At 51.9% G+C, this 26,412-nt stretch overlaps 1 protein-coding gene across 7 annotated transcripts in view; it reads right to left on the minus strand.

Annotated features, from left to right (window-relative positions):
* The window catches only part of SEMA4D (semaphorin 4D), a 120,787-nt gene that overhangs the window by 69,402 nt on the left and 24,973 nt on the right, over positions 1–26,412 (minus strand). The window contains exons 1-2 of one of the 7 annotated variants that reach the window (XM_067039785.1): positions 6,992–7,189; positions 6,339–6,486 (exon numbers count right to left, since the gene is read on the minus strand). The exons of 4 other annotated variants lie outside the window; for them this stretch is intronic. The gene's annotated coding sequence lies outside the window, so the exon portion shown is untranslated. Of the gene's footprint in view, positions 1–6,338; positions 6,487–6,991; positions 7,190–8,688; positions 8,936–26,412 lie in introns of those variants that run through there. 2 more of the 7 variants (XM_067039783.1, XM_067039784.1) reach the window with 2 other exon arrangements.

Below are 26,412 nucleotides of genomic sequence, written 5' to 3' on the forward strand. Positions count from 1 at the left end.
TCAGTAATGTGGCCCTACAGGGCACAATTCCTGATTTTTCTCCTAGAAAAAAATTAGGTTTTTAGGTGGTCTCCCAATTTCTTGATACTGAAAAGTAATTAAGATTTACTTTTTTAATACTGGGAAGTCCAAACAAGACCCATCTGCCTTTGAGGGCTGAGTTAGCCAGCTGGCCTGAGAGCTAAGAGTCCACGTAGGTGCCGTGTTGGATGGGGGCTGCTGAGAGGGGAGACCGCCACTCCTGCACACCCTCCATGAGGTCAGACAGCGTTGGAGATGCCAACACAGAAATCCAGGCTAGGAAAAGTCAGGATGAGGGCAATCATAAGGCAGCATGTATTTTAAGAATGCTGGTTGAATAAAAATGCAAATGATTGTTAATAGGAACTAGAAAATAAGAAGGAAACCACACATTCCAAGGTAATCTTGACTTGATGAGTCATTCAGATGCAAATTTTATCCCAATTTTGGAAGGATTTACAAACACCCCCATTCACAGCCCTATTCCTATGTTAATTCTAATCTCAGAACTCTCCCTCCACAGTTCCCAGCCTGGGCACTTTCCCGCCGCTGTCTCTTTTTATGAGGCCCTTAAGCACAGGCAGCTTTTTCAAGCTGGCACGGCGGAGTCTCTGGTGCGTCTCTGGCTACCCTGCCCCATCCCGGACCCGCAGGGACACAGCCCTCCGCAGTTCTCAGACTTTCACACGCTTGAGTCCTACTGGACTCAAGGCCCGTGGCTTCATCGGCTTCTTGCCAAGCACATATGAAAGGGAGAAACCAAGAGACCTAAGCAATCCAAACAATAAAGGGAGGTGACAAACACTCCCTGCCCCATATCCACATCTGCTGTGACACGTCCACAGGGGCCCTGAATCAGCTGCCCAGGAAAAGGACCCAGGAGCCTCCCCAGCCAGCAGAGCACCTGCCCTGCATCACAGCCTCAGCCCTGGACGCCTGCTGACCTACTGGATGGACAGATGGACTGCTCACAGACAAACGCCTCCAGTCCTCTAGAAGAGTGGCTGGTCATTCAGGCCCTGGTCACTCGGGTGGGGGGATAGAAGGACACCTGCCTGCTTACTCAGCCCGCTCCCATTCAACTGAGCCGTGAGAAGTGGGAAGACAAAACCCCATCGGCACGAATAATAAGAAAATGCTAGGATGCACTAAGTACTCAGCCTTACTGTACACATCTCCTCGTCAATGAAATGGGGAAGACTGGAGCTCATCCCAGTTATTGAGAGGATTAAACAAGGTGCCACATGTCAGGCACTCAGAACTAAAAAACCAAACTCTGATTTTTATACATTCTTCTACCCGGTAGTTTATAGATCCTTCTGGATTCTTCTAGTAGGAAATAACAAATCATACCACCTGGAAAAAAGAAAGGAAGAAAAGAAAATGCTGAGCCTCTTGGCAGCAAACCCTAAAGAGCCAAGCCCCTGCCGCCAGGCCCAGCAGCCTCCCCTCTCCGGGGGCCACACTTTCCGGCCGGCTCCCTGACCCCACCCTGGCCACGGGCAGGACGGAGCTCAGGATGAGGTCTGGTCCGGCCGCCCCATCCTCAAGGAGAGCTCTGCTGCCCAGGGCGTCTGTCCTGACACCTGGGTCTCCAGGGTGCAGCCCGGGTGGGGCCACAGGGACAGGCCACGGGCAGCTGGGCCCACTGGGGCCACGACAAGGCGCCGTTCAGCAGCGGGACAAGGCCCCGCAGTGAGCCTCCCTCGGGCCATGGAACACGCTTGCCCCATTCTTGTCCCTTTCAATGGCCGGCTGTGCTCCATCGATGTGGGCCTGATTGTTCTCCCGTGTGGGCTCATTCAGGGGGGCCGGCAGGGCCAGCCCAGGCCGAGGGAGGAGGCAGGAGCTCCTGTCCCCAAGGAGAAAGGCCCTTAGAGCCCTGCAGGGAGTGGGGGAGGGGTCCTGCCGAGGGCGTGCCCCTCGGTGCCCAGGGATCACACAGGCCTGGCCACGCAGTCACCAAGGGCCTCTGGGCTCCGAGGCGAGGATGGGGAGCTGCCCTTCTTCCTGGCTCCCCTGCAGGGCCCCGGTCAAGCCCCTCAGCCCCTCCGAGAGTCAGTGTCCAGCCTTGAAAACAGGGAGAGTCGCTGCACCTAGTCATGCGGTGGCTGCAAGGTGGCAGCGAGGGTGAATGGGGACGTGGTGTGTGCAGAGCACCTCTGCACCGCTGGCCAAAAACCAACGCGGGAAGAAGTGCTGGTAAAGGAGCGCCTCTTCTGTCTCCTGACCACTGCGCGTCGGCACGTCCTCCCACGAGTGGGCCTCACCCTGGGACCGCTACGCTGTCTGTGGGGTTGGCTGGGCGGGGGCACACGAGCACCAGTGCAGCACTGGCCGTCCCCCGCGGGGCCTGGAAGGGGGCACAGCGTGGGGATGGTGGTGCCCACACACGGCCGTGAACAAACGCGAGGAGACGGGCAGACACCGCAGGCTCAGCCCCCCAGACACGGCTTCCAACCGGCACCCAGCACCACACCAACCTCCCCCTTCCCCCAAATGCATCAGCTGCACCTCTGCTGCTGCCATGAGCAACTCTGGGCTCCACGAGGGGAGGACACGGGCCTGGGACACAGCGGTATCTGGTGACAGAGGGCGCCGACCCACACGTGCTGCCTGCAATAGGCACAGACTCCGGTGCCTACCTCTGGTTATGCGGCCACCAGGACGGAGGACTGGCCGACAAGTCCTGGGCTGAAGGAAGCTGGGCCATGATGTGGGCAGACACAGGTGACTGCCACGCACACTGGGTGTCTGAGCCTCAGTCATAAGCTGGATTGGGACTGGCCGCACCCATCTGACGGACGGAGCTACACCGTATGAGAGGTCCACGCCCTGCCCCGTCACGACAGTAACTTGCTCTGTGCCAGACCTCAACTCTAAAATCCCTTAAACGCAGCAACCAGGTCCATCCTACCTTCTGAAACAAACAGCGCCCAGGCAGCTGCCAGCACGATGGCCTCTGCCCTTTCTAACTGGATGGCTCCTAATGAGCCACAGAGACAGAGGGAGGGGGTCAGTCTGCGCTAGATGCAGTAAGACTGTGACAAGGGGCGGTGATGCAGACTCTGCAGGGAGCAGCCCCACCTGATCCCAGGCACCTGTCCCGTGACCTCTGACACCTTCCTCTCCCTCAGAGCCTTTGGTGACAATGCCTTGAGCAGCAGGCTTGGAGACAAGACGCAGGAGAAGCAGGAGGGCCACAGCTGTGGGGGGCTCGGGAACGCCATGCCCTGGGAAGGCTTGGGGACAGCTTTCAGAGCCTCCCAGGGCCTTGTGATGGTTCCCATCAGAAGTCCAAGAAGACATGCTCCGTGACTTGGCTGATGGAGCCAGGTGACTGTGACCCTCAGCTAGTGACAGAGCTGGGCTCATGAAATTAGGGAAAATATTAATCCATCCCATCATGAGTTAAAAGCTGCTCCAGTCAAACCAGCATTATGAAAACACTTTATTCTGTTCATGAGAAACACAAACGTTTCTGGCCTTAAAGATATTTTGAGGCAATGGACTGAAATATTCTTTATACTCATTGACTAGAATTATATATAACTTACGTATTGTAGTCTGCAACATGCTTTACAAGTTTAGAATACTTTCATAGACTTATAATATATGAGCTATCTGTTTTAAAGAACAGAGTTTCTTTGAATCCTTTAAGGTCTGCTTGCTGTGAGTCAAAACCACTCTGGTCTGTAAATTGCCTACGAAGATGATTAGCTCTGAAGGCAATTTTCTTAAAGTAGCAGTAATATTAAAAGAAACACTTGGGGGCTTCCCTGGTGGTGCAGTGATTAAGAATCCGCCTGCCAATGCAGGGGACACGGGTTCGAGCCCTGGTCCGGGAAGATCCCACATGCCACAGAGCAACTAAGCCCGAGCGCCACAACTACTGAGCCCGTGCGCCACAACTACTGAAGTCCACGTCCTAGAGCCTGCGCCCTGTAACAAGAGAAGCCACCACAATGAGAAGGCTGCGCACCACAACTAAGAGTAGCCCCCGCTCCCTGCAACTAGAGAAAGCCCGCGTGCAGCAACAAAGACCCAACGCAGCCAAAAATAAATAAATTATTTTTTTAAAGTTTAAAAAAAAATAAAATCTGTATCTTAAAAAAAAGGAAACACTTGAGGAAACACTTTTCTTCTGTGATTAAAGAGTTCACAAAAAAATTAAGGTACCAAACAAGAGATTAAGGGTTTCAAACAGCAGCCTTTGCCTTCCGCAAATAACGAGATGCAAAATTTAATTCCGCTTCCACTGAAAAGGTGCTCCTCTGATCAGCACTAGCTCAGCAGACCAATCTCAAGATCTCTGCAGCCCACCGCAGACCTCAGGCCCCAGAGTGCATCAATGGGTCGATTCAACTTATGGTAAACAGCAAGAGAAGTGTCTACTTTTGCTTTTTTTTTTTTTTTTTTTTTTTTTTTTTTGTGGTACGCGGGCCTCTCACTGTTGTGGCCTCTCCCGTTGCGGAGCACAGGCTCTGGACGCACAGGCTCAGCGGCCATGGCTCGCGGGCCCAGCCGCTCCGCGGCATGTGGGATCTTCCCGGACCGGGGCACGAACCCGTGTCCCCTGCATCGGCAGGCGGATTCTCAACCACTGCGCCACCAGGGAAGCCCGAGAAGTGTCTACTTTTATAAACCTATTTACAGGTACTTGCACCTTTACAAAAAGTTAGCAAAGAACCAAATGCACAAATTTAGGTCAAATGAAAACCAGCTGACCCATGTTCAAGCTCACCACAACTTAGCATCAATTTTCAGCATGAATACAACCTTATTTGGCTCAAGAATGCTCCGTATAATAATTCTGCAGTCAGTGCATGGCCTTGGTCACAGCTGCCAAGAGCCAGCTAGGGTGAGGAAAAGCGCCAGGGACAAACCAGCCTGCCTTCAGTCTCATCAAGAACAGTCCAGACAGACAATGGAGGCCCAGTGGTTCATCACCTGCCCTCTGACCTGACCCTCCCTGTGTGGGCCGCCCAGGACATGGGGCTTCTCTCCTACAGCCCCTCACCTGCACACACCCTACACACTGCTGTTCCCAGTCATGCTGGCCGCTTTGGCCCTGTCCTCTGCTCGGCACCTTCCACATATCAGCCACCTAGGGCAACCTCCACACCCTTCAAATGTGGCCCAATACCCTCTGGGTCACATGTCCCTGATTTTCCAGAAAAAAAGGAGGCCACGATGGACAGACCATCATGGGGGCTCTCAGGGAGTCTTGCCTGGTGGACATGCCATCTTGGGTACTCTCACGGGGGTCTGTGCAATGGACAGGCCACCCTGGGGACTTTCGGGGGTATGAGTGGTGGATGGGCCATCATCCAGTTGGGGGAAACATGAGTTTCCAGCCAGACAACCCAAAGGTGCTGAGGCGAGAGCCCAGCATATCAGGGCCAAGGCGAGAAGAGAGATGTGGCCAGAATGCTGATACTGAAAGGGTGACCCTGGGCTCTGGCCACAGTGTCTGGGGCCAGGCTGTGTCAGCATGCCCCCACCACGAGAAGGGGGCAAAGGGAGCCCAGAGGCAGGAAGAGTGAGAGGGCACAAATCACCTCCCGCCCAGAACTAGGGGTTCCTTCTCAGGGCTGTAGGGTCCCAAACACCTGGCCCCCTCAGCCCACCTGCCATCAAGGCTGCTTCCTGCGGGCATAACCCCTGGGTCGCTCTCAGCATTTCCACCTCCACACCAGGCCAGTGCCTTCTGTTTCCAGCTTTCCTACCTGGACCTGCACTAAAATCCCATTAAACTGTGGCCTCTGATCAGCAACGCAGCACCAGGCTCCACCGCTGGGACAAAGGGCCGGGGGCTGGCAGTAGGGTGACCTCCTCAAGCAGGGGGCTATCACCCAGCAGGGCAGGGAGGAGGCAGACGTGGGGGACCGACAGCGCCTCCCGGGGCACACGCCCCACAGCTGGGTTTGATCGTCTCTCTTCCCCGCTGGACACGCAGCTCGATGTGCACACGCCTGAATCGTGCAGGTATGGACTTGCTGACTGTTACGGGCGAGGCTGGCGAGCTCGCATGTTACTAATGCCCCCTCCCCGGCCAGGCCACCGGGGGCGCCTCACACGTCCTTCCCACCCCTGCCGGCCACAGCCTCTGGGCCCCAACTAGGTTTACTTCCCCCGTGTGGCCTGGGTCATGGTCAGTGCCACAGCAACGGGAGGGGCTCCGTGGGACGGAGGTCAAGGAGCTGCCCGGCACCCACCCACAGCCCCCCTGGTGCAGAAGGAGTGGCTTCATGTTCTCAAGCTCCCCACTGTCTATTAAATGTAAACAGCTCTGCAAGGAGCACTGAACTTCATACTTGGTCACAGCAGCACAGGAAGAATTATACGGAAGCCAAGTGCCTGCAGAATCTCAGGAGCGGGGTGCTTGCAGCAAGGAGAGGCAAGTGCCAGCGCGATCTGGAACATCAGAAGAAACTGCCCGGCCAGGGCCACCTCCTCTGCTGGCTGGAAATACGGAGTCCAAGGTGAAATGTGGAAAGACAGACGCGTCTCACTTCTGCAGGCACCCAACAGCTGGCAAAGAATCAGCACCAACACACCCTTCCCCTCTCGAGCTCTTGTGTCAAAACCCACTCGTGAGGGGTTATGATCCATGCAGGCCTGGAAGGGATCAACACTGCCCGGCATGGCCAGGGTCCTTGGCCGGCCCTCCTCACCCCTTCCCAGTAAGGAAGCAGACAGACCACCAGGCACAGACCCTGGATCAGCCCTGGGACCTGGTTCAAGTGCACCAGGCAAACACCCCACCCCTCGGGGTGCCAGGACTGTCTGCAAACCCTGTCACAAGCAGCCAAGCCCGAGTCTAGAGGACCCGAGTCGCCCAGGAGGACCACGCCTAACAGCGGGCAGACACCACCCCCGCAGCAGCGCCAACGGCTCCCCACCCTCCTCCCTCCTTCCCACGGGGCCTGCTCCCTGCCCTCCACCCACAGGAAGGCTCCTGGTTCACCTTCCACTGACTGCACAGCAGATGTGCACAGTCCAGTTGTTCCTGCAGAGCCTCCAGCCACCCAGGTGTCTGGGGGACAAATGAGCCCGCCTGCACAGTGTATCCTGCACCCCACCCACCCCTGGCTGCCACCCGAGAAGCAGGCTGGGCCACCAGCAGCTGCCAAAGGAGGACCTTCGCAAGGTAGAGTGACAGGACAGCCCTAGGCCTGCAGCACCGACACCCTCCCCCCACCCCACCCCACCCCCTCTTCTGCTGAGCCCAGCTTCCTTCTGTGAGCCTGTTGTCATCCTGTGTGGGGTGAGGTGTATGCAGCTCAAGGCACACCTCCACTTGCCGGGTGGGCGGGGCTAGGGCCCCAAGAGGGTCAGCACAGGCCCTGACCACACCAGGCTCCCAGGGTGGGTGGAGCCAGGCCAGCTTGGGCAGCACAGTGGGAGCTTGGGCACAGAGGGTGTTTGGGGGACACAGAGGACACATGGGGAAACAGAGCACTGCTGCTCAGAGGGTCCGAGGCAGTGCCCAGGTGTGAGCTCCTGAGGGCAGGCCGTCAGACATGGGGTACCTGGGAACAGCCGCATTCACACACGCCAAGGGCACATGCACCCCGCCACGTACACACACGCCCCACCAAGTGCAGAGTACTAGCACCCACACCCAGAGAAAAGCCACACCATGGCAAGTCCCCGACACAATGGTGGAGCCAGTGCAATGTATTATCTTTTCACTGCCCCATGATAAACTTGTTCTCTGTTTAGTGCCTTTTCCCTTGGACACTACTATTTCACTTGTTTAATGATCTTTAAAAATTCTGCATGCGCAGAGGGGTAATTTTATGCAATGCGATGGTCGTTGTGTCCTTTTCCACCTGGCCCTCCCTCCAACATCCACCATACCTTTGTGCCCACTGCCCCTGGCAGCACAGCCACCGTGTGTCCACCCAAATCTTCCTCTGCCCAGGAGCCATGAGACACACGTAAATGTGGACACGCAGTCATGAGTGCATATATAAGAAAAGTCCTGTAACATCTCATTGTGAACACAGAGCTCAGCAAGGGTGGGGGGGGTTCCTTCAACAGCTATCGAAACACACTGTACATACAGCCGCTACCAATGTAAAGTGGAAAACGGAAGACAAACAGGCCAGTGGTATGGAATGGAGAATCCCTGAAGGTAAGCAGTTTACATGAGACCATACTATACCGCAGAGCTGAAGTTCAGTTCATTGATCAAAGCATGGATTACTGGAATAATCAGTGCTGGTACACTGGAAGGAAATCAAACCGGACTCCCCTCCCTCAAGCATCTTACTCCATATTATGCAAAAGCATTTTAGACACACTTAAGAGCAGAAGTTGTACACAAAACAATAAAACACCTGCCAGGAAATCGAGACAGCCTGTGGAATCTTCCTAACAAACGTGGGTACCTAGAAGTCATAAAAGGAAAGAAAGACATATTCGACAATAAAATGATTTAATCTTGATGGCAAATGACACGTTAATAAAAGTAATTAGCACACAACAGAACTGGGAATAAATGTTTTCAAGGCAGAAAATCAACAACATTTGTAACAAATAAACAGCCCCTACAAGTGGATAAGGGAGGGGAAAACACCCTGAGAGAAACACGAGCAAAGAACACAAACGGGCATTTCACAGACGGAGGGATCTTTTGAGCAAAGATCCTAAACTCACCAGACTCAAGGAGACACATGTCAAGGAACAAAGCTGCAGCTCTGCCCCTCTCAGACTAACAAAGTCGAAAAGACTCTCATGTCCACCGCTGAGAAAGAGCGCAGGGTCAGGGTGTACACTCATCCATGCAGGGAAGAGACGGGCTGCTGGATCTTTGTGAAAAGTTATCTGGCATATGATCTATGAAACAAAGAGACACACACCCTGCCCCAGCAGTGCCACTCCCTGAAATCCATGCCTGAATAACAGCCCCATGCGTGTGGCTGGGGTATTTACGGTAGCACTGTTTACACTGGCTGTGTTCTTTTCCTGTGGCAGCTCTAACAAATGACCATAAACCGGGTGGCTTAGAACAACAGAAATCTGTTCTCTCAAAGTTCTGGAGGCCAGAAGTCTGCAATCAGTTTCACTGGGCTGAAATCATGGTGTCAGCAGGATCGCGCTCCCTCTGGAGACTCTGAGGGAGAATCCTTCCTTGCCTCGCCCAGCTTTTGGTGGCTTGTGGCATTCCTTCGTTTGTGGTCACTGTATTCGTCAGAGTCCCCAGAGAAACGGAATCAATAGGATGTGTATATACAGAGAAAGAGATGTATTATAATGAATCTGATCACATGACCATGGAGGCTGGAGAGCCCTGAGATCTAGTCAGCAAGCTGGACCCGGGAGAGCCGAGGGGACAAGTTCCATCTCTGGTCCATATCTGAAGACAGGAGAAGACCAATGTCCCAGCTCAAAGAGAGTCTGGCAGAGAGAGGGAGTTCTCCCTTACTCCGCCTTTCTCCTCTATTCAGGCCCTCAGCTGATTGGATGAGGCCCTCCCACATGGGGGAGGACAATCTGCTTTAGTCTGTCTACAGATCCAAATGCTAATCCCACCCAGACACGCCCAGGATCAGGTTTGACTAGGTATCTGGGCACCCATGGCACAGTCAAGCTGACACACAGAATCAGCCATCACACCCACATCACTCTCACTCTCTGCTTCCACCTTCACATCACCTTCTCCTCTTGTCTTTCACATCTCCCCTGCCTCCCTCTCATAAGGACACGTGCGATGGCATTTAGGGCCATAGGATCAGATAACCAGGATCACCTCCTCATGCAAGATTCTTAACTGAATCACATCTGCAAAGATCCCATCACTAGAAAAGGTAACACGCAGAACTTCCAGGGATTAGACTCTGACTTCTTTGGGGGCCATTCTTCAGCCTACTACAGAGAAGCAGAAAAGCAATCTTGGAGCCTGAATGAGTGGCTCCAAGTGGGGCCTGGTCCAAGTTCATAATGAACACTGACCAGTCGGTAATTAACCCACCGCCCCACCCCCGCCCCACAAAGATGGCCAAGAAGACAAAGACACACAATCTTGTCTCCATAATGAACACAGCTGGGCCCCTCTCAGGTCCTAGTGAGGACACTTTGCTGCCCACGGCATTTCCCTGCAAAAATGAGTGCCCCCTTTGACTCAAAGGCATGGGCCATCCAAGACCCTGGAAAGCCATGTCTTTCCAATGAGGTAGCAAAACAAGGCAATGAAGGCGTGAAGAGTATCTGTACAGGGCTTACAGGATGGAGGCACCCCCTTTCCAAACCCACCTCTGCTCCCCAAACCAAGCTGGGCAGAGTCCTCAAAGCCAGCCATGCCAGGGATGGGGGAGGGGCTCTGCCTCACCCACATTCCTGCCGCTCTCTCCCCGCCTCCAGACAGCTTAAGGCCCCGCCACTCACACCGAGGGGCTCAGCTGGACAAGACTCACATCCCCGCGTGCCACCCACATCCTCTTCCTTCCCGCACAGCTACCTGTCCGAGTCTCCCATCAAGGGCTATCTCACCCCAGGGGCCCATCCTCGTGTCCCCCACAGGCCAGCCTCACTGATGGACGCATGCTTGAGGGACATCTCCAGGCAAGGCAGAGCCTGCTCTCTGGGAGAACTTGCTGCTGAGCTCCAGCTGGGAACTACCCCTCCGGGCCACTCCTTGGACATCTCCCCAACTCCAGGCGTAGGCTCCTAGGGCCTCCTCCCCTCCAAACTTCACGTGTCCCCGAGCCACATTCCCCATCTCCCAAGGTTGGGATGCCTCCTAGACAACCTGGGTGGAGCTGGCCTGTAAGTGGACCCTCCATCCTTCCAGTTGCTCAGCCAAAACCTTGGTGCATCCTTGGCCCTCACCCCATCCCGGATCCAACCTGGCAGCAAGTCCCCTCAGCTCCACCTCCAAATAAATGCCCAATTGGGCCATCCTCCCACCTCTACTGCTATACTCTGGCCCAAGCCACCACGTCTCTCCCTGGATCACCTCACAGCCTCCTAACAGGGTGCCCTGTTCTACCTTCCAGGGTCCATTCTTCCTAGAGGTCTGTGGTCCTGTCCAAACCCTTGGCTCCCAGGGCTCCCATCTCAGCGTCCCTGGGCACAGATAAACTCACCATCTACCCACCTCTTCTCCTCTCACCTGTCGCTCCTGCACACTCCTGCCTCAGGACCTTTGCACCTGCTGTCCCCTTTGCTTGGAACACTCCTCCCCAACCCCAGGCCCAGCTCCTGTCTTTTCTCAACGAACTGCCCCTTCTCCACTTGACTTCTCTTCTTTGCACCCATCACCATCTCACCCCCCCCCATATCTGACTTACTGATCCCCTTTGTGGTCCATCCTCCCCAACACGAGAAAGCTCTCTCCACTGTGGAAAGCCCAGTGCCTAGAGCATGTGGGGCACAGCTCAGGAGTTCAGTATGCTGTTCGAGTGAATGGCCCCAGAGGGACCTGTCCCTCTCTGGCTATCAGGGAGAGCTGGGGCTCCACACCCTGGGCCAGCCATGCCCTCCCGCCATGGGAGCAGGGCCGCCCTGGGGGCCATAGCTTGCCCGCACACCAAGTGTGCACGAACACCACAGGGCAGGGCAGATGTGCAACCCGGAAGCCAGTGCATGACATGAAAACGTGTCGGACGCACCAGAAAGGAGTTTACTGAAAGGCTGTTTCACTGGCTTCACCCATGCACATGACAGCATCACCACATGCCCACTCTTTCAGAGAAAAGCAGGCTTTTGTGGAATATAAATAGCCCAGCCAGATGTGGGAAGGCCTGTGGGTCTCTCCCAGGACTCGGGCCACGTGCCCTGCAGCTACTCAAACAGCAGCCCACATTTACCAGCTTGTCAGCGGGGCTTCCAGGGGCGGAAGAGGGTTAAACGGTGGTCCCTCCTCCTACCAGATCAGTGGCAGGAGTTCATCAAAGCCATCGCTGACACACAGGCTTGGCATGGCAACCAGCACGCACAGGCCACAGTTGTAAGTGGAAGATCAGTCCAGATGCACTGCACGTTTCTTCATCCACACAAATCAGGGAGACGAAAGTCCAGACAATGGGGAGTCCGGAAAACAGGGAGTCCCGATAAGGCTCAGCCTGAATGACAGGGAGCTGGGATAGCCTTGCAGGGGAGCAGTGCGCTCATCAAAGCCAAGTGCTCGGTTCCCCGTGCAAGAGAAACACCATCTGAGCACAGAACCCATTGCTTGGATGAGGCCCAGCAGTCTATGTGTAATTGTCTGCAGAAATGCAAAAACAGTAGCACTTAGAGCTGGTTTCAAGGTATTCTCAAAGCCTGATATACCTACCTGTTCCTACTCTGTGCCTCCCAGCCTATGGGCTGGGCCTTGACAGAAGGGGGAACTCAAACACAGAGGGTATCAGAGAACAGCCGAGATCTGTGCCCCCCACAGAAAACCCAGGCGGGCCACACACGTGACCACGTGCATGATTTCAGGTGTGCCTACAAGTCACATTGAGAGTAAAAGCAAATAGGTGAAGTTCGTTTTAATAATATATTTTATTTAGCCCAATACACATCGAAAGCACAATCGCTTCAACGCATAATTAATAGGGTGGTGGACAGGATATCCTACCGTTGCTTCTCGTGGAGCGCTCCTCAACCCGTGTGGTGTCGGCCACAGCACTGGACAGCATGGGCCCAGGTGTGGCTGGAGGTGTGGAAGCTTCCAGTCACTATGAATGAACCCGACAAGATCAGAGTTGGGGACAGCTATGGAGCGAGGTCCTAGACGCAGCTCTCTGTCCACCCTGGTCCTGGTTCCTCGGAGCCCCGTCCTTAGCAGGATGGACAGAGCACCAGCACCCACGGGTGCTCTCTCACTAGACACTGACCAGGACAGCCCCTGAGCTGGCCGGTGCTCAAGCCTTCCGTCCTGTTATAGTAGCTTTTGGACACACCGCTTTATACACGCCTTCTTGTCAGTGACCTGTTGCTCCTGTAATATAATCTGTTCTGTACGCCTTGAGAGGACACATTTGGGCTAATTCCATGCACAGATCAGCGTTAGGATAAAGTTCCTTGTATATAATTTTTACATTAAAGAGTCACGATGGGCTTCCCTGGTGGCGCAGTGGTTGAAAATCCGCCTGCCAAGGCAGGGGACACGGGTTCGTGCCCTGATCTGGGAAGATCCCACATGCCGCGGAGCGGCTGGGCCTGTGAGCCATGGCCACTGAGCCTGCATGTCTTTAGCCTGTGCTCCACAACGGGAGAGGCCACAACAGTGAGAGGCCGGTGTACCACAAAAAAAAAAAAAAAAAAGTCATGAACTTTCAGTTCCTCAGGTCAGTTGCAGAGACTAAAAGCTCAGACCACTCACCATTAGTTAGAGCAGCACCCACAGGACCCTGGATGCCCTCGAGGAGTGGTCCTGGGAGCTTGTCCAGGTGACAGCCTCACAGGGCTGTAGCCAGAGGACCAGAGAGACCCTCCCTGGCCTCTGACACATGCAGAAGTAATTAACTCCCATTTCAGAGTCACTTAATTACATCTACAGTCATCCTGCTCTCAGCTCTGCAAGACACTAAATGCCATTTGCTAAAAATAAAGCACACCTCCGATGGGCAGGTGCTCTATCTCATGCCCATGGAGCCGGCTGCCTCTGGGGGCCACCCTGGTACCCAGGCAGCACGCACAGCACACTCTTGGTAAGAATAAAACCGTGGGATTAACGACCAGGCAGCACCAAAACAAAATCACTCAGAGTAATTCACTTCCTGCACTCAATTTCTCACCATAAGCAGGACCACCAGGCTTTAAGAGTTTTGAGTCAAAGGGGAAAAAGTGACAGATGAAACATACAACTGTACCCCGCAGACATCCACAGGAACCCCATCCTGGGAGGCCTCAGAGCCCCTCACGGCCCCTCCTGTTCCATGCTTCGGGGAAGCCCGCAGGAAGGTGACGTCCCAAAGGTTGGCGCCCCAGCACCGCCAACACACCCACGCCTTGAAGCCAGGCCTCCCGTCACAGAGACAGACGGGCCCGCAGCAGCAACACAAAGACATACCTGCTCCATCCTCACGCAGAGAACCCACCCGCACGACATTTCCTATGAACCCCTTCAAAGTGGCAAAGTTGATCCCGGAAATGAGTTGTCTTCTTCACTTCAACACAAGTTCTAGAGTATTTTTTGATCTTCCTAAGCCTTTCCTTTTCAATTATCTTTCGTAAGCCGTCTATTTACAGTGTGACAGGTAAAGCCAAGGGGAGATTCCTAACATGGGGGTGGGGCAGTTCCCAGGGCCGGGAAATCAGGGCAGGACCAGGAGCGTGGGAAGCAAACACTGAAGGCTCCCTCCAAGAACAATTCCATCAGCAGGACGGGTATCTGGAGAGGACGTGGTACTTAAATGTCTTGTGTACACACTGAAAATAAAAGTCACTCCTGGAAACTCCCTCTAAAGCAAGCATGTCTGGACAGACTTTTAATCCAGGTCTCTCTCCGGGACACGCACAGATGTCTGCGGGTCTGAAGTGGCCGTGGCCCCAGCTAGCTCGGGCTGTGACTGACGGGACAGGCACCTGACATTTCCACCACCCTCCTCCACTGCCATGTCCAGAGCTGCCAGCACGGGTCCTGCTCACTTTGTTAGCTCTTCTGGAAGCTGATTCTTAGGCTGCTGGCTCCCGGCCCAAACAAACAGAATCGCTCCCTCAGGAGCTCTCTTCTCTCCTGGCTTAATCACAGCAAGTAAATGTGACGAAAGATCAAGAAGTGCCCAAGGCGGACCCTGAGCTGAAGACGGTCCTCCAGGGCCACAGCGGGTGCCAAAGCTTCAAATCCAGTTGTGGTTTTTTTGTGGTACGCGGGCCTCTCACTGCCGTGGCCTCTCCCGTTGCGGAGCGCAGCCTCCGGACGCGCAGGCTCAGCGGCCACGGCTCACGGGCACAGCCGCTCCGCGGCACGTGGGATCCTCCCGGACCGGGGCACGAGCCTGTGTCCCCTGCATCGGCAGGTGGACTCTCACCACTGCGCCACCAGGGAAGCCGTCATATCCAGTTTAGATCTGACTGCCAGGGTGTGAGACTGGAGGTCCCAGGTCACCAATGCCCCCGCAGGGGAGGAGCAGCGCCAAAGGCAGTGATGGATGGAAAGTGAAGAGGCTTGGAGCTAGCGTTCATGCCAGCGCTGGGTGGCAACCCCATCCTGCAGCCCCGGCCCTTCCCCTTCTGCCCAGAGAAGCTGGCGCTGACCACAGTCACCCCACTCCTGGACCTGCTCCTGCAGCATGGCCTCGAGCAGCCCTTCTCCTGCCCTGGCCTCTGCAGCTGCACGCAGCTCCCAGACAGACTGTGAACCCTCCAGAACCGCCTGAGCTTTCTGATACCAGCTTTCCTCCTCTGCTCTCCAGTCACCAGCTGGTGCCAGGAGCGTAGCAAACAGATGAAGCTGCTCACTGGTGGGAGGAACACCAATGGCAAGACCTGCTCAGGAGCCACCTATGAAAAGAACTGTACTCTGCAGGCGGATTTCATCCCCTACCTGATGATCGGTGCCATCAAACATTTTAGCAACTGGGATGTGGCTTCCTACTACCGTCTGGGATGGCAGAGTCTGAGACAGAGCGAGAAAAGGGGACACGTGAGCAGGGCAAACCGTGAGCCAGAACCCCTTACCCCCTATCCTACACACAGGCTAAATGCCCCAGCCATGCAACAGGCCCCTGGGACTCAGTCATGGGGTGCAGCTCACCTGGCCAGGAGAGACCAGATGCAGCCTCTGCATGAACTGGGAGCAAAGAGCATCATTTGCACCCTGATTCTGTCCATGCCACTCCCCCTGGCCCGGGTGAACACTGACCATGAGCTCCTGGAGGTGCAGAAGGAGGGGGGCGGGTCAGGCCTTGCTAGCAGTGGTGTGAGTGATAACAAAGTTAGAATAACAAAGCTCCCAAACTGGCCCCTAATTCAGAATCATGTGGTAAGAAACTGCTGGTGTCCATGCTTAGTATTTCAACAATGTTTAAGTTTTAAAGTGAATTACGAACGTAAAAACCAAAATCAGAAAAAGAGAAAAGGGGGGAGGGAGAGGGGGAGAGTCAAAGCAAGAAAAAAGAAAGGAAGAAACCAAAAATGTCGTGGAATTTGTGAGAGTTTTTAATAACCCTGTAATCAGGGCGGGCCTACTAAAGGTCCCCCAGTCAGAGCCTAGGAGGAGCGTGATGCTGAGGAAGCCCTTTGCCGGGGCTCCTTCCTTCCACAGGGCTCCTGGCCTCCCTCAGGAGGCACCCCAACCCCCCGACCAAGCCCCACCGAGCAGCTCAAGGACACAACACTGTAGATGGCCAGCGCCCCCTCGCATGGCCCTCTGTCCCCAGAGCCGCTCCTGCGTGCGGCAGGTCCTTCCCATCCATCACAGCCCAGCTCACATGTGCCTCCCCTGGAAGCAGCTCCCCATGGGAAAGGCCTGGGCGGGGAAGGGCGGCCCCACTGAGGTTTCAGCGCCCAGGAGGCCGAAGCACGCAGTCCAGGCAGCCACCTGTCCGCCGCCATGACAGCCCCACTCCCTGCAGAGCTCAGCCGGACAGTCTTGATTGCACCTGGCCCTGCGATCGGCAGGTAGACCGCGCCATCCCTCTGGGATCCAGGAAGGGCTCACTGCACATGACTCAGATAAGACAGGGGCCCGATTCACCTAGGGCCAGGTGAGACACGGGCCCCCGAATTCCACTCTGTGCCTTGTAGTGATGGGCTGAACAGCTCGTCCCTACAGATAAATTGGAACAAAACACTTGTTACCTGACTCTGGTTCAGCTTCTCTCCCTCCCCCAGGCCTCCCTTGGACCCACCATGAGGCTGAGCACTCAGATGGCCCCCCTGTGAACAGGCCGGCCTTGGGGGACACATCCGCCAACCTACCGCCCCATCACTCTTCATCCCCACACCAGGGTCCTAATAGCCTTGTCTACACCTCCCTACCAAGGAAAAACCCAGTTTGCCGACCTCTGACACGCTCGCGCATGTCACGGGCACCATCTCTCCGCTGCAACGGCTGCCTCCCTGGTTCCCCCATGACACTCCTTCCTAATAAAGCCTCTTATTACTAAGTCTGGCTTTGTTTTCCATGTGACAACTGGTTACAAAATTACTTGAAGCCCAAAACACACGGGTCTGATGGACAGGTGCAACCTCTTGACTTCCACCTTCCCGAAGACTCGAAGGGTTCCATAACATCCCACCCGTTCAGGGTCACGGTACAAACAGGGACTGGTTCAGGAGTCAACTCAGGGGCGTGTCTGAGACCTCAAGTCACAGCTGCTCCTGGGGGTTGGCAGGCGAGAGAAACAGGAGGAAGCAACATCAAAGGAAGATCACACCACTCACGCATACCCAGTGTCCCACTCGCTGTGGAAAACTCAGCCTTTCCTTGGAAATGTCAAACACAGCACGTGGGACCTTTTGCTTAAGCTGACACCGCTCCGGGAGGTGGGCAGGGCTCCACGGGGCCATCCAAGGCACGACACACAGCGTATCCAGGACCCCTGCTCCCCTGGCCCCCGCAGGGAGAGAAGTTCCTGGCGGGAATACGCGCGCCACCAACAAATGCTCGCCCTCGTGCTCCGGGCGGGGGGCGGTCGCTGCTGAGCTGGTCACTGCTCTCCTGAACACAAAAGATTCTCTTCTAAACATGCTGCATCCAAATGTGTGAAATGAAATGTTCACCTCACTGGTAATCAGAATAGTACAAATTAACACAAGATGCCATTCTCCCCCTACAGAATTAACAAAGAAAAAATGATAAGGCTCAATGGTGGTGAGGAGGTATGAGTCCCTCCCCATGTCCACAGGAAGCCTCTTCAAGAAGCAACATCCGGAACCTTACAAAAGTCAATGCTAGCTACAGGTAACGATAAGAAACAGGGACACAGGTACTCACACACAAAAGTTCTCATCCAGGAGCCTCTCGATAGCATAAAACTGAAAACATCCCCAAAGAGAGGATTAAATAAATGAGAGTATATACAGGACCAGACTGGCACCAGAGTGTGGGTACGTGTCTTTCTGGACACATGACCTTGAGCGGATTGCTGTGGTTTTGAGTCAAACCTCCTCAGCCAACCAAGGAGGTAATGGTGACACCCACTGCCCTACCTGAGGTGTGTTGACACGTGAGCAAAACCATCAAAATAAACCTCTAGGAATTGCATCCACCTGAGTTTTTTTCTCCTACACTGGAGAATGGCATAAGGATAGAAAACCACAGTGTACAAACCCTGGAGAAAGTCCTGGGATCAACATGTGTCTTCAGTAACAAATGAATTAATGGATCAGATTTAACAGAAGGGTAGGATGGGTTTTAGCAAACCGCTTTTCCTAGCAGCTGATTAACCTCAGTTTGGGTTAGGAAGGGAAACCCTCTGGCTCTACTGAGACCCGAACTGCAGAGCGAGGTGCTGAAATCACACACGCACACGCCAGCCTGGCTGCGACGTTCTCTGCGTAGCCAAAGGGAAATGCTTAGAAATCGCTCCACACCGCTGTGCTGTGAATACTTGAAACTTGATTTCTCATGAATACAGATGTTGGGACATTTCACTAACTTCTCTCCAAAACTTTGGTATGGTGCCACAGCTCCTCACAGAAATGATCGTCGTTAGCCACGTGTGGAATTTACGATAGGAAAACCTGCAAAGCTGGTTTCAGGAGAGAAGTGGGGACCCCGAGGGAAGGGGACCCCATGCTCTCCCCTCATGACGACACTGATGTGAGCAAAAACAAGCAGCCGTCGGATAGGTTGTGGAGACACTGTTTCCTCGTGGATACCCATGTAATATGAGAGCTGTGTTTTCTTTACAAAATAGATTTTTTTTTTTTTTTGGTACAAGGATGCAATGTCTTCGATCTGAAGGAGTGAAAATGCCCCCAAATATCAGCCAACAGAAAACAACAAATGCCTATCACTTAAAGCAAAAACAAGCCAACGACGCCTTGAACTGAAAGCTGTCCTTGGCCATTTACAAAAGCACCAACAGCCCTCCTGAGGTGAAAATCTTGAGCTCACACCAGTCACCTTCTGTTCAACAATCCAGTCCCTTCTGCAGACAGGGGCTTGTCTCTGTTCAACAGGACTACTCCGGGGGTTCCCACAATCAAGGCTTGACCTTTCTCTTTCCGCTCAAGGTCACAACCACCTGCTTATTGCGGTTGGTTTTGGACAGCAGGGGAAGGTCCCTCCCCACATGGCCAAGGGACTGGGAAAAGCAGGGTCACTGAGGGCCGAGTTCAAACCTGAGGTCGCACCAGAGTGAGGGCCCCACGAAGAAGACTGACTGAGACTCGGGCCAGTTAGGGGTTCAACCTTCACCCATGCTGGGAACATGGGGTGCCAGGGAGTCCCCAGCCCCTGAGGGAGAGGCTGGGCCAACTCCTGGCCATTACCACGGGGCCCGGAGAGCTCAGGGGGTGAGGGTCGTGCTCTCTGCTCAGCTGATGACGGCACCTAGCACGCAAGCCCATTGGCTCCGACTGCATGGGATTTCTGTTCTTGGCACTATGCCCTCTCCACAACTGTAAACATCTGGCTTGCTCAACACAGCACTGGACTTGTGATAATTAATCAATACATACTGACTGACCTGGCAGGGCACAGAGCGCCAGCCCAGGAAGATGACTTCTTTTCAAAATATCACCCAAGAGCCCCAGACAAGACCAGGAAAGTCCACACGTGAAGTGCTCATCTACCCTCCATGACCAGATTCTCATTCTAAAAAAAAAAAAAAAACCCAGCCCACCGCATGCCACGGAGGACATACAGGAGGCGCTGGGGGACTGAAAACCAGCACCGCCCCGTGAGAAGGGCTGGCAGCTCAGCCAAGGGCGGGATGGTTGTTAAAAGGTCATTTTAGAAAATGACCACATGTTAAAAATGTTATTTAACTCATTATTCATGAGGAACCAATGAGACATTACAGTGCCTTCAAAGAAGGCACAAGATTATATGGAGGCCGAGGAGGGAGGAAAGGGAGTGACTGCTTAGTGGTACACAGCAGTGAAGTACCACTTTCATCACGCAGGGGCTGATGAAAAAAAGGTCTTAGAACTAGATACAGGCGGCGGTTTACACACACTGTGAATGTCCTAAATGCCACTGGGCTGTTCACTGTAATGTGGTTAATTTTATGTTATGTGCACTTCAGCTCAACTAAAAGAAAATACATATATGTGTATATATATATATATATATATATATATATATATATATATATATATAAAATAAAGAAATATAGAAATGAACTTCCAACAGGCACAAAACTGGATTTTTCCGTGGGAGGAAGTCGACTGCCCTGCCACTGGACAGAATTCATTTGCCTGTCTACAGTCGAGGACTGTCTGCATGGCTGTCAATTACGTACAACTTACAGAGCTGTGCCAAGACAGACAACACAAACCCCACAGGCTCCAATGTTCCATCCAAAGGATGCTCATTCCAAAGTCCATGGTGGACAGAAGGGAGGGAAGAACTGTGAGGTTTGGGAGGGAAGGGGGCTCAGGACCCGGCAATGGTACACAGTGAGGTGAAGGGGGAAGTGGTACCAAGGACTCCTGCATTTCTAGAGGGGAGTGGGGGATGAGGAGAGCTGGGGAGCTGGGAGCAGGGAGGAGGTCTGCCCTGACGGCATAAGGAACGCAGGTCCTGGAGCATCACTGTCCAGTGAGAGGCCCAGCAGCGCCCCAGCAGCCCCTCCCAGGCTGTGGGACATTCCCAGCAAGGAACTGCAGCCAGCTGGGCCGTGTGCCAATGGAGCTGACACATAAATTGCTGAATGACAGAATGAAAGATTCCCCCTTACTCAAATGAAAAAACATGCTGATCACTTGGGTCTGTGCTCACACAGCCTTGAAAATAAGGAACAGGGATGCCAATTCACTTTCAGAAATGCCTTTTCTTTCTGCCAAACTATTATTCTTTCCAGGGTTTCTCGAACATCTCTAAGAACCCCTAACGTTAGAGAGAGGGGGGCACCTGGGGTCTTCTCTTTCTTTGAAAATAATCACTGCTCTAGGAAGCCACACACGTTTACCCCAGGTCTGCCCGCCCCCCAGTCCCCTTCCAGCCTGCACACACCTGCTCAGACACGCTGATACCAAGCAGACCATTCCTCAGAGGTCAGAGGAGAGACCGTTCTTGGGGCACACGCTTCTTTGAGAGGCCGCCCAAGGAGTCAGTGAGGTTCTTTCTGTATAGAACACATGCCGTGTCATGTCGAGAAGGCATGTGCTTCCATGTGCACAAGGCCACGCTAGAGAAACATCCGTCTCAAGGCCTGAGTTGGTCACATGCGTGCATGAGCTCCTCGGTGACAGCCAAACTGTGCTCTTTTCACTGTAATTTGTGTGCACTAATCGACACCCTCATATCCGGTCCCCGGACAGCACATGGCAACATCTGCAGTCCTGATGGTCGGTGTTTTCAGGTGAGTTCGCATGTGACACCAAAGGAGGTAACTGCCAGGACGCGAGGTTTCCTTGCTGGGTTCACATGACGATGACACACGAACACCACGTCCGTTACCGGAACCTTCTGCAAGAATGCTGCTCCACTTCCACTGCCCTCTCCTTACTATGTAACTATTAGGTTCTAAGCCACAAGCTCCAGAAGACATGGCCCAAAGAGGGTTTTGTTACTCTTTTACAAGCAATCAGAACAGAAAATGAAATGTCACCAAACTCCTAGAAAGAAACAGAATGATTAATCTGCAGAGCTAATCGTACAGGTGAGAATTAACAGGGTCTCCCCGTCTCAGCTGTCAAAGCTGAACACTCCCCGTGAAAAGGAGTGGGCATTTCTTCCCCTCCATGCCCCCACCTGTGCCCCGGCGCCTGCCTCCCTCCTGGCAGCCACGTGCGGACAATGACACAAGGACACAGGGAACGGGTGGGAGAGCGTGCCTCCGCGTACTTTCACGCCCTCGCGGCCTAGCTGCCCATCTTCTGAGACCTCAGAACTAGATGGTCTTGGGATCTCACGTGGGACGCCCCCCGAGGCACCACGCCAGCATGTGGTGCCCACAATTCAGCCCCAAAGGAGACTAGGGCTGCAGGGGCTAAAAGGATTTACACCCAAACTCTCTCGGAGGAGGGGCTGATTTTAATTCCCCTCCTTTCTGTACATCCTACAGTACATGTGCTACTTTTAGAGTAAGGGGGAAAATTACACCTAGAAGAATTAACAATTTTCGAAAGGCTCCCCACCCCACTTTTGGAAACAGCCCTCCAGAGACCTAAGCTGTCCTGGTGGCCAGTATCCAAGCCACGGCCCCTCACCTGGAACTTCCTGACCAGCCTGCAGCAGGCAAAAAGCAGAAGGACAGACTGAGCTGCCACAGGACTGTGATACAGTGACTAAAGCGGGGTGGTCACTGTGCCAGGCCTGGTCCTCCAAATGACTTGCAGTCATTTAGGAAACTCTGTGCCCCTTAACCTCGCCAGGGCCTACACAGGTTTCCAAACCCTTCTGCTTTGGCAAAAACCTATTTTCTTTCTATTGCTCATAAATGCCTCTCTTATTCTAAAGCCCAGTGTGACACAGTTTTTTTTTTTTTTTAATTAAATGAAGCAAAATTAATCTTGCTTGACAAATTACTAAACAACTATGACCCTTTCTCTCATTTAGGAAGATGTCACAATATCAGGGTCAGAGACTGTTATGGTCTGAATGGTTACGTCTCCCCCGACCCCAAAGTCATATGTTAACTCCTACCCCCACCCCGGCATGATGGTATTAGGAGGGGGGCCTCTGGGAGGTGAGTAGGACATGAAAGTGGAGCCCTCATGAATGGGATTCGTGTCCTTTTAAGAGAGACCCCAGCGCGCTCCCTCGCCCATTTTACGTTGGGACGACACAGTGAGAAGTCCAAGACCTGAACCCAGGCCCTACCTGACCAACCACATCAGCACTCCGATCTCAAATGTCTAGCCTCCTTCTAGCTGTGAGAAATAAACGTCAGTTGCTTATAAGCCACCCAGTCTATGGTATTTTGTAACAGCAGCCCAAACCCCACAGCTTTCGTGATTCTAAAATGTTTACTTTAGGACTCCTGATGAAGGAAGACAAAGTATCATACAGAAGGACATGCTATCAACTATCTTCCATCCCTGCCAAATAAACGACCACCACTAAACAATCTCCACTTAAACCTCTAACTAAAACATACCACTACACTGGCCTTAATTTACCAGGGTTTTAAAAGCAACCCAGGGGCTTCCCTGGTGGCACAGTGGTTAAGAATCTGCCTGCCAATGCAAGGGACACGGGTTTGAACTCTGGTCCGGGAAGATCCCACATGCCGCAGAGCAACTAAGCCCGTGAGCCACAGCTACCGAGCCTGTGCTCTAGAGCCTGCGAGCCACAACTACTGAGCTTGCACGCCTAGAGGCCATGCACTGCAACAAGTGAAGCCACCGCAAGGAAGACCCAACGCAGCCAAAAAAAAAAAAACCCCACAAAAACGCAATTCAGTTTGTGGCCTTGATTAGAAATACATGAAACATAAATTAGTCAATACTACAGACACACCACTTGGAACAATCCCCTTAAACACCATGAACAAGGGGGGAATCTCTTCCACTCTTTAGCGAGATTCCACCCCCCCCCCCCACATTGCCGTGTGAAATTGCTCCCTGGCAGCAAACTGATGCTTCCGGAAACACAAGAAGACATGCAGGTCACTGGGGTGCCGTGTATTAACTTTCCACCCCTGGGCACCAAATGCTGCCCCAAAGCCTTAAAGTTCCTCCAAACACACCTCATTTGCTACTCCCTAAAGATACCATGGAAACCCAGGGAATCCAGCCTAGGGAGACGGGGCAATGCCTTCAGTTAGGATGCTGGCCCCATTCCAAACAAAGGCTACATTTCACACACTAGGTCTAATACATTCCCAAATCCCAGTACCAGGCGAGAGAGGTGTGATCGCTGCAGACCTCACAGACAGTAATGGATAATAAGGGAATACCACGAACAACTCTGCAAGTAAAGTCAACAACTTAAAGGGAATGATCCAATCTCTCAACCACCACAAATTACCACAATGCATCATGATGAAATAGGTAACCTGAACAATACTTAAAAAATAGAATTCATACTTTAAAACTTTTCTGAGAAAGACATCTCCAGACCCAGATGGTTTTACCAGCAAATTCTACCAAACATTTAAGAAAGAACATCAATTCTACATAAGCTCTTCCAGAACACAGAAGACAAAACCTTTCCCAACTTAAAAGAGGCCAGCATTACCCTGATAACAAAACCAGACAAAAATAGCACATGAAAATTGCAGACCAACATGAACACAGATGCAAAAATCCTCAAAAACTATTAGCAAATTTAATCCAACTATATATATATAAATGGTACACCACAACCAAATGGAGTTTATCCCAGAATGCAAGTCTGGTTCAATATATAAAATTGATCAATGTAATCTACCATATTAACAGTCTGCAGAAGAAAAAACACATAAGCATATCAATTTATGTAGAAAAAGTATGTGAAAAAAAATCAGCATCCAATCATGATAACTCTCAGCAAACTAGAAATAGAAGGGGAACCTCTACAGTCTACTAACAGATATCTGTGAAGAAACCTATAGCTAACATGATACTCAGTGATGGAAGACTGAATGCTTTCCCCTAAGACCAGGGACAAGGCAGATGTCTCCTCTCACTGCCTCTATTCAACACTGCACTGGAGGCCTGGCTAGTGAATGAGGTGAGAAAAAGATATAAAAGGCATACAGATTAGCAAGAAAGAAATAAAATGGCCTTTTCACAGACAGCATGATTGCCTCTGTAGAAAATTCCAAAGACTCTACAACAACAACAAAAAAGCTCTCAGGACTAACAAGTGAGTTGAGCAAAATCACAGGATACAAGATCAGTAACAGAAAATGAATCATCTTTCCATGTACTCCCTATGAAGGATGGTAAACTGGTAAGTTGAACTTCATCACAATTAAAACGTTTTGTTCTGTGAAAGATTTTGTTACAAGAATTAAGACAAATTACGGACTGGAAGAAAATATTTGAAAACCCCGAACCTGACAAAGAACTTGTGTTCGGAACATAGGAAAAATTCCCAAAACTCAACAGGAAGAAAAAACCAACCCAATAAAATAAGAGACACTTCACCAGGGACGATACAGAGATGGCAAATAAGCATGTGAGAAAATGTTTAATGCCATTAGTCACTAGGAAATGCAAATTAAAACCACAAGGAGACACAGTGTATGCAAATTAGAATGACTAAAAAAATGGTGGTACAGCCACTGTGGAAAACAGTATGGAGGTTTCTCAAAAAACTAAAAAACAGAACTACCATATGACCCAGCAATTCTGCTCCTGGGTATATATCTGAAAAAAAACAAAATCACTAAGTTGAAAAGATACATGCACCCCAATATTCATAGCAGCATTATTTACAACAGCCAAGCTATGGAAGCAACCTAAGTGTCCATCAACAGATGAATGGATAAAGAAGATGTGGGGTGTGTGTGTATATATATATATATATATATATATATATATATATATATATATATATATATATATATATACACACACACACACACACACACACACACACACACACACACGAGAATACTACTCAGTCATAAAAAGAATGAAATTTTGCCACTGCAGCAACGTAAATAGACTTGGAATGCATTATGCTAAGTGAAATAAGTCAGAGAAAAACAGATACTGTGTGATATCACTTACACGTAGAATCTAAAAATACAACAAACTAGTGACTATAACAAAAAAGAAACAGACTCACAGATACAGAGAACAAATTAGTGGTTACCCGTGGGGAGAGGGTTGGGGGGAGGGGCAATACAGACAAAGTGGATTAAGAGGTACAAACTATCAGGTATAAAATAAGCTACAAGGATATATTGTACAACACGGAGAATATAGCCAATATTCTATAAGAACTATAAATGGAGTATAACCTTTAAAATTTGTCAATCTCTATACTGTACACCTGTAACATATAATATTGTACATCAACTATACTTCAATTTAAAAAAACCTACTAACGAAACCAAGTATGGGTGAGAATGTGGAGGACAGACACTAAACAGGACAGACACTAAACAGGACAGACACTAAAACAGGACAGACACTCCATAAAATATTTTGGTAGTTTTTATAAAGTTAAACACTCACTTATCATATGGCCCAGAAATCCCACTCTTGGGTATTTATCCTAAGTAAATGAAACCATACACTCACAGAAAACCCCTCACATGAATGTTTATGGCAGCTCTATTCAGGCATACAATGGACTATGACTCAGAGACAAGAAATCAACTGTCAATCACACAACTTGAATGAGCCTCAAAGGTGTTATGCTTAGGAAGGAAGGCTACCTACTCTATGGCTCCA

This window comes from Kogia breviceps, chromosome 8 (genome assembly GCF_026419965.1).
Source record: "Kogia breviceps isolate mKogBre1 chromosome 8, mKogBre1 haplotype 1, whole genome shotgun sequence".
NCBI classification, from domain to species: domain Eukaryota; kingdom Metazoa; phylum Chordata; class Mammalia; order Artiodactyla; family Physeteridae; genus Kogia; species Kogia breviceps.